This window comes from Onychomys torridus, chromosome 12, assembly GCF_903995425.1.
Source record: "Onychomys torridus chromosome 12, mOncTor1.1, whole genome shotgun sequence".
NCBI lineage: Eukaryota > Metazoa > Chordata > Mammalia > Rodentia > Cricetidae > Onychomys > Onychomys torridus.
The window spans coordinates 28975487-28983424 of record NC_050454.1 but is presented as its reverse complement, the minus strand read 5'-3'; positions in this window follow the sequence as shown (position 1 = coordinate 28983424).

The following is a 7938-nucleotide window of genomic DNA, read 5'->3' as shown; positions in this document are numbered from 1 at the left end:
AGATGGGTTATTTTTCGGAGACTGTGTAAGTCTGAAAATGTCATTCTGCCCCCATAAGCTTTAGTTGGATGTAATTCTAGGTTAGAGGTCATGTTCCATTAGAATCCCCCATAGCACAGAATTTTCTTTTTGCTCGAGAGTCATGCTGTTGTGAAGTTGAAAGCTGCTATGATCCGTGGTCTTTTTCTTCTTGGGTGTCTGCAGAGTCCCCCCCCCCCCCTTACATTCTGAAATTTCAGAATGGAGACTCTTGAGTTTTTCCATCTACCTCGTCTGTTCAGTAAGGTTTTTCTGCCTTTGTATTTCAGTAATAGAGACTTCTCTCGTATGTTCTGGAAATTTAGTATAGTAATTTTTCTTGGCTTTCTGATCTCTTTCTCGTCTTTCTGCCCTCCCCCAGGCTTTTCTAAAGCTGCCATCAGATTTTTCTATTTCTCCTGTTTTGTGCCTCTGTGTTTTTTTACTCTGCTATCAAGCACCCTTCTCTGCTTTGTCTTTAGTTTCTAGTGACTTCATCTCTGCCCTTGTTTCCAGTCTCCAAACAAATGGTCTGCTAATTTTTATGGCATCTCACTCCTCTTTTATGGATGCAGCATTTTCTTATCTCTTTGGGAATAAGACAGTTTTTATCTTAGGCAGTTACTGTATTTGTTGATTTCTTACCTACATATTTATTTAATCAGGATAGTTTTTTATGGAAGGTGCTGTGTGTTTTAACTTCTGTTTTCTATGACAGCTTCCCTCCTGGTACCTGGAAGTCACTGAATGACTCCTTAATATTGAGAATGGGGCTCTAAGAAGCCCATAGAAGGCTAGAGAGCCTGCATTTTGGACCATGCTTATCATCTAGGTTTGTTACAGGGGCTGTTCTGGCAGGGGAGTGAAAGGGGCCTCTGTTCTACAGAGAATTCATTAACGAGTCAATCCTTTTCACACACCAGCTCTAAACAGTGTCTGGCTTATCAATCTGGATATTCATGTTTTTAATTTCTGTAGGGAACAAGCCTCCAGATATCTTCTAGAGTAGGCACAATTGCTCAGCAAAGAGGGATGGAGGAAAGAACCTGGAGAGTAATGTATAATTATTTCCTCTTACACACCATGATAGTATCTGGAGCCTTTTTTACTTTTAGACAGGGCCTCACTCTGCAGTCCTGGTTGGTCTGGAATTCTAGAGCTCCCTATGCAGACCAAGGTGTCTTCAGACTCACAGAGGTATGCATGCCCCTGCCTCCACAGGGCTGGGATTAAAGGTCTTTCCGGATAAGTCTTGGCTTGATTCCATTAAAAAACAAAAACAAACAGCTTTGACTGCTGACAGCTTTCCATTCCACTCCCATTCAGCCGGCTGATGAGGCAGCTTTCCACTCCTTCCCTTCGTACAGCAGAGGAGTCAGAGCATAGGATAAGCTCTTCTACAGCTGCATCTCCTAATAGAGAACGGACTGAGCTGCTCCCATTCACATCATCCCCAGCTGCTTTCCCCGCACGGGTCCTCCAGGCCCATTCCTGAGTAGCTTGGGTACTATCCTGCTCTTCTTAGGAGGGCCCATGATGATGATGATGTTGATGTTGATGATGATGATGATGCATTTATTTATTATTTTTCTTGTGTAGATGATATCACCCGGCAGGACCTCACACCCACTTTTTCTTTCTTGCGCATTTTAAAATTATGTTATTTCATTTCATGACATTTCTCTAATTATACTATTTCCCCCTTCTCTTTCTTCCCTTCAAACCCTCCCATATAATCCTCATTGCTTTCTTTCAAATTTATGTTCCCCTTTTCATTAATTGCTCTCTCTCTCTCTCTCTCTCTCTCTCTCTCTCTCTCTCTCACACACACACACACACACACACACACACACACACACCCGCATGCACTGCACACTTCTAAATATACAAAGACAACCTGCTCAGTTTGTGTAACGTTGTTCTTGCATGCCGGTTTTCAGGGCTGATCTTTGGTGTTGGAGAACAGTTGGTGTGCTCTCCCCTGGGGAAGACTGTGTCTCCCACTCTCAGCATTCAGCCTATAGGGCTGAGGCTTCTTGCGCATTGTTGCTGTCCGTGGTCAGCTCATGTGCAGGCAGGCATGTTGATGAGACTTTATGGGCGTAGTTTTTCAGCACAAGGAGATACAATCTCATAGCACCGATTAACCGAGAAGGGCCCCTCTCCCCCATATTGGACGGCAACAGGAGACTGTCTTCAGAGAGGGCTGTTCTCTCTCAACTTTCCTCTCATACCTAACCAGTTCCAAAGGCAGTTCCTATGTCTTTTGGACTCCCTCATACAAACTGCTTGACTCACATTTTTCTAGTACTGTTTAAATATTAATTTTCTTAGGCCTACTGACACAGTTACTTCTTAACTATTTTTTATTGAACTCCCAAATTTGGGGCGCTATTTTTTTCTTTGCCTTGTTTGTTTTACTGCTTTGTGTCTTTTAAATGCCGTTGCCAAGTGTTTATTGAATTAAGGAGATGAGAAAACAATTAAAGGTACGTGTCTAATTTGTGATGTTGTCTCAAAACCCTTCCATGAGCTCTTTCTTCACACCTTGTGGGTGCTGTCATCCCGGATTGCAGAATTCCTCAAGTGCACACAGGCTTTGTTCTAATTGCTCTGACAGTGCAGCTTGTCTATAACATTGGATTTTGATGCAGTCTACTCTCCAGGTTACTAAGAGCCTAGTGTATAATTTCTATAGCACTCATGAATTCAGCCATTTGCTTCCTCTTATTAATAGTCTTCCATTTTTATGCAGATGCAAAGCTTTCAACAGGCAGTCTAGACAGAAGCTACAAAGAAAGAGAATTAACTTTATTTATCTGATTAAGAAAAATCTTGTTAAAAGAATGCTAAAATAGGAATTGAAATGCAGTTGTTTGTTTGGAAACAATGACTTCAACTATTGGTAATATTATTTTGTTTTCATAGTTAATTTATAGATGAATAAAGGTTGTTTGTATTGTGAAAATATAATTCCAAAGTAATTTTCACAATAAAAGCATAAAGATGCAAATTAGTTATTTTTAGCCATAGATACCGGAATTCCAGTCTCTGCTTCAAGTCAGTGAGTCAGATTAAATGTATTATGTATCCTTAAAAAAAGTCTGTGTGACATAATCATGATGGGGTATGTGAGCTTTAAAAACACAAAGAAGAGTATATTCTGCCGACTGTTCTGTACTAGATCATATTTACCTGTGTTTCTGAAGATTATTCTCTAGCCAGACAATTACATCTGCCTTATTCTTTTATTGGTTTTTGTGGAATAGAATAAAATAAAGACATATATGAAATGGGATGTAACTAAACAAATCAGCATAACATAAAAGCCTCTCTGGTTAGCCATGTGGTAGAACAGCCTTAGAACTTTGCAAAGCTCCTTCAGGCCCTTCCAACTCAGTGGTGTCTCTGCCTTCCTCCTGTGAAGCCTCTCTCTACGGTCTGTGGACATTCTTTCTCTGATGGTCTTTAATGTTGCCACCTAAACATAGAGCCTTATGCATTATGGTTAAGATTTGCCTGCTTTTATAATTTTAGGTAATTAGGATTTATACAGCAGGAGTTGCTCTGTGTCTAACTTGGGATTCTCATTTGCCCTTTGTGTTCTGTGTGCCTCTCGCCTGCACTGCCCAATCTTCCTTCTGTTGGGAACTTACCAATAACTTAGTGTTTCATTTTGCTTTTCTCCCTGTATTATTTACTTTTCTTTTGGCTGTTACAAAATAATAAAACAATTTTTTTTTAAAAGGAAAGTTTGGTTTACCTCACAGTCCCTGACAGAGCGTGGGACAGCTGATCACATTGTGTTCCTAGCTGGGGAGTGGAGAGAATTGAAAGCTGTACCTAGCTTTGCTTTCTCCATTTTGTATAGTACAGAACCCCAGGCCCTGGAATGGCACTGCCCTTATCGAAGGGGTTCACCTAAGTCTAGATAATCTCCTACAGAAATGCTCAGAGATGTATTTCCATGGTGGTTACAGATTCCATACTGTGAGCAATCAACTTTAACTATTGACTCCCCTACGTTCTTCTGCAGGATTATTAACTATATTCCTGTTTCTTAGGACCATAGGTCAGTTGGTATTTTACCGTCTTTGTGAGAAATGGAGGCAACTAATACTTCTCTTAGCTTTTTCTAAACTTTTGAGACCATTGTTGTCCCTTCCTGTCTTTCATTCATATTTAAAATATGAGTGTCAGGACTGGAGAGATGGCTGAGGGGTTAAGAGCACTAGCTGTTCTTCCACAGGTCATGAGTTTAATTTGCAGCACCCACATAGTGGCTCACAACCATCTATAATGAGATCTGGTGCCCTCTTCTGGCATGCAAGCAGAGCACTGTATACATAATAAATAAATATTTAAAAAAATAAAATATGAGTGTCAATAATGTGTTCAGTTTATATTTGAAATGTTTACATGTTAAACCTTTTTTGGTATTCTTGCTGCTATCATACATGCTTAAGTTAGTCTCTTGTTCACCAGTTTATTGAGTTGGGAGTTGTTTTCTTTTAGTACTTAGGAGATATTTATTACTTCTTATTTCTTTATTTCTATTACCTGTGTTTAAAAATCAAGTGAGGTTCTATATTTACCATTCTGAAGGCAGTCTGTCATTTTTTTTTGTCCTTTTTGCCTGTTTAAATACTTTCTTTTTCTTTTATTTGTAACATTTTACCATGACGTAACTTAATGTCATTATACTTGAGGATTATTATACTTTTTGAATCTTAATGTCTTAAGAACACATGATGTGGGATGTTCTATATGCTGTGAATGTGTTGCTCTGATTGGTTGATAAATAAAATACTGATTGGCCAGTAGCCAGGCAGGAAGTATAGGTGGTATAAAGAGACAAGGAGAATTCTGGGAAGTGGAAGACTGAGTCAGGAGATGCCAGTCTTCCATCCAAGGAACAGCATGTAACAGTGCACAGGCAAAGCCATGGAACAGGTGGCAACACATAGATTAACAGAAATGGCCTGAGTTTTTGGTGTAAGAACTAGTTAGTGGTAGGCCTGAGCTAATGGCCAATCAGTTTTAATAAATATAAGCTTCTGTGTGATTATTTTATAAGTGGCTGTGGGGTCCATGCAGCTGGGCAGAACCAGAGAAAACTTCAGCTACACACACACACACACACACACACACACACACACACACTTTTATCTATAGTATTGTTTCTTGTCTTCCATCCTAAAATCTACAACATTTTGTTTCTCTTTGCTTTATTCTGGGAGGTTCTTTCTGACTAACCAGAATCTATCCAAGCTTCCCCCTTATCATTATTCTTGTACTGCTAAATTCCCTAGTCTTATTTCTTTGAACAAAATGAAAAAATTTGTGTTTAAAACCTCCAGCATTTGAAGATTTTCTGACCACTTGATGATTTTCTTGTCTCTGAGTACTTGTTATATGTTTTATGGTGTGTCATAATTTATTTGCAAAATATAGGAATAATTTTCAACCTGGCATAACATCCGTCAAAGAGAATTTCTGTTCTACTTTGCTGGGACACTCATCCTTTGGGATCAAGTTGATCTAATTTCATTAATACAACATATGGAAAATACTAACTTGCTCAAGATGATATGATAATGGCCTCTTTTGAATTATGCTGAAGTTCACCATGCATCCCCTGTAGTGAGTTGGGAGATAAGCTATCAGAGTTCAGTATGATTTGTATAGATATTTACTTAATATACACATATGCATTTTAATTGCTTTCCAAATATTATTAAGACAACCCTTACAGCAATGAATCTAAAGTGGTTATGGAATCATCTGCAGTGCTTCACATGGGAAGCTGAGGCAGAGAGGAATTGTATATTTTGGCTGTAGAAAACTTGGGCTTCAAATCCGTCCATCTTCTGATTTTGATCATTATGGTAGAAGAACATCTAATATCTATGCCAGTTCTTCTGAACTCAGTGATATTCCTGGCTTCTCTGGATGCATGTAACTAAAAGGCAATGCTTATTGGTAGAATTATTTGGTTTCTTCTTTCAAGGGAAAGTTTTGTGAATGGTCACCAGCCTAACTAAAGGACTGAATTTATATAGTGACTTCTGTCCACCCTCATTTCCACATAAATACACACACAAAAATTAGAAGCTTGAATTCTCACATGAGAGAGAACATGCAGTGTTTATCTTCCCGAGCCTGGGTTGCCTTACTTAATACAAGACTTTCCAGTTTCATCCTCTTTCCTGCAAAGTTTCATAGTATCAGTAGTATTGAATTTCTCTATGGCTGAATGAAATTTCGTTGTGTACCTGTGTGGCATTTTAATGACCCCTATGTCTGTTGATCTAAGTTGCTCCCATCCCCTCTTATGAAATACAGAACAGTAATGATTGTGGAAACACATGTATCTCTGTGGTATGATATACAAGTCCTTTGTATATAAACCTGGGAGTGGTGTAGCTAGGTCATATGACACTTGGACTTTTAGTTTCCATATTGACCCCCACTGTGGTTGTACTAGTGAATATTCGTATCAACAGGTGTTCATGAGATGGAGGACAAAGCTTTTAAGAAAAGTGATGTAGAGTGACAGAACACTTGTGATGTGGAAGGCAAAGGAGAATCCTGGTGGGTATCAGTGGGGAGAGAGAACAGGGGGAGATGAGAGGGTTGATCAACTAAAACTAATCACGTACAAAAATGTCGTAAGGAAACCTATAGTTTGTATGCTAATTAAAAAATAAAAAGGAAATTGCGTCGGTATAATGCATTGTTATCACAGTCAATTTCGAATTAGGATAGCAGATTATTCTATGGGATGGTAAATTTTAGCATTACATGAAAGGGGGCAGGTAGGAGTGGAATATTATTTTACATTTAGTTACATTGTGTCACTGTGACCAGAATACCTGAGAGAAACAATTAAAAGAAGGAGCGGTCTTGTTGACTCTGCTTTCAGAGGGTTGCAGTCCCTCATAGCAGAGTGGCAGTCTTGGGATGGTGTGAGCATACACATGTGTGGCTTATTTACATCTCAGTGGACCAGAAAGCAATGAAGATGGACCTGAAACGGGGCAGGTATCAGCTTCAGAGCCCTGTTCCTAGTGAGCTGCTCCCATCACCCAGGCCTTACTTACTAAAAGTGCTACATCCTTTAAAATAGTACCAGAAGGGCTGATGGGATGGCTCATCTGGGAAAGGTGCCAGCTACCAACCTTGACAGTTTCAATCCTTGGGACCCACAAGATGGAAGAAGAGAGCTGACTCCTGTAAGTTGTCCTCTGATCTCCACTTGTGAGCCGTGACCCACAGACACGCACACACACACACACACACACACACACACACACACACACACACACACACACATACACACACACACATACACACTCAATAATAAATATCAAAATAAAACAAGATAGCATCATAAATTGGCTACTATCCATTCAAATCATTAGCCTATAGGGGACATTTCAGAGTCAAACAATAATGGGTACTTAAGAGAAAATGAAATAATGTCTGTTATGTGGGGAAAGGGACTCACTGGAAAAGACTCAGATTCGTTCCAGTTCCTAATTGGAAGGAGGGAGACTTTGGATTAAGTGCATGCTTCTAAAGACTGATTTGCACCTAGAGCAGTAAGTATGAGGAAATTGCATCTTAGAACTTGGAGACTTCTGCTGGATTCATGTATGATATTTGTTTACTATGTTGCTTTCCACAATGACTGCTCAGGATGCTTCAGCTTGGATGGTTGGCTAAGTACCCAGACAGAGTTTGATTAGCTAAGTTTGATGCAAACACCATACACTATAGAGGAAATTTACCCCGGAACAAATGCAGATCACTTAGTCTAAATGCTATGTTTTCAGCATGTTTAGTCTTCCCTGGGAGAAAATGCCATAGGAGCTCCTTAGAAGCACAGATGAACAAAACACATTTTTCTCCATGAAG